This window comes from Octopus bimaculoides, chromosome 22, assembly GCF_001194135.2.
Source record: "Octopus bimaculoides isolate UCB-OBI-ISO-001 chromosome 22, ASM119413v2, whole genome shotgun sequence".
NCBI lineage: Eukaryota > Metazoa > Mollusca > Cephalopoda > Octopoda > Octopodidae > Octopus > Octopus bimaculoides.
Window position 1 is genome coordinate 19440857 of NC_069002.1, and position 1421 is coordinate 19442277.

The window sequence follows — 1421 nt, forward strand, 5'->3', positions numbered from 1 at the left end:
GCTTTGCATTTATAATAAAATAAATATAATCAAATAAAAATAATAAAAAGAAAATATACAGTATAGTGCTGCTTCTATTTCGAGGATTTTCACCTATCGCGGTGGGTTTTGGAACGTAACACCCGCGATAGTCGAGGGATTATTGTAGACATATACAGGGTGCGTAAGATATTTGAGGACAGATTTATGTTTACAAAAATAAAAAAAGAAACAGGTATATAATAACAGATAATAACTTTATTTATCAAAAAATGCTTTGAGGATAAATATAAACCTTCTTTTCTATAATGTTATTCAATAAAGCCACCTTCAGCTTCAACAAGTGCTTCTGTGTGAGATCTAAATCATCTACATGCTCGAATCAAGTGGTCCTCATTCAGTTTGGACATTACTCTGAATACGGCAGCTTTCAAACAATCTTTGGTGTTATGGGTGTGTTTATTAACCTCTCTCTCAAAGACGCTCCACGGGTGATAGTGCAATGGATTGAAATCTGGGGAATTAGAAGGCCAAATGTTAGGGGTAATGTGTGACTAGAGCCATGGGTGATAGTGCAGACTAATCCGTTGCATACACTATCTATCCAAGGTTAACAATTGTTTTCAAGATCTCAATGTAGGCAGCAGAGTTAACTCTAAGGCCTTGTGGAAAGAAGTAAGGAGGCATCACATGTCCTTCATTGCTGACAACCCCTAAAACCTTGACAGTTGGAGGAAATTTTGTATACATAACACTTGGAACTTCAGAAGGGTCTGCACATGACCATCTGTCATTTCTTCTGTTAACTTTTAGATCTTAGTCGAAGTTTTTCTCATTTGACAAAAACCAAATCATATCTTCTGCTGGATTTTTCAGTTTGCTAAAGAGCCTTTTAGATCTGATGTAATGATTTTCTTTTGCTTTTTCTGACAAATTAACATTTCCTCATCATATAAGCCATTTCTCTGATGTCTTCGTGGACAGCATTTCTGGCTGTTCCTTCTGACACATAGAGATCTTTTGCAATTGACCTCATGGACGTTCTGGGATTGTAATCAATGGTCTGTTGAACTTGCTGAATAAATTCAGATGTTCTGATGATTTCAGAGAATTTAGAATGCTTTTTATGCTTTGATATTGGTAATACCTTTCCATCTTCAGTCTCCAACTCCTTACAAACTTTACAGAAGAAAAAATCTGGCAACATTTAAAAATAGAGATATTTATAAAGCGCCATACTCTGCATTTATAACCACAATAACAGCATGCGTTTTCATTTCATTAGTAAGCTGAGGGTCTGCCATTGTTATTTTCTGAAACAAAGATTTTATAGAGTTAGCAAAAAATGCAGCAGTGAACCTAAGAATGGATGTCCTCAAATACATTTCACACCCTGTATATATATATATATATTTACATATATATATATATATATATATATA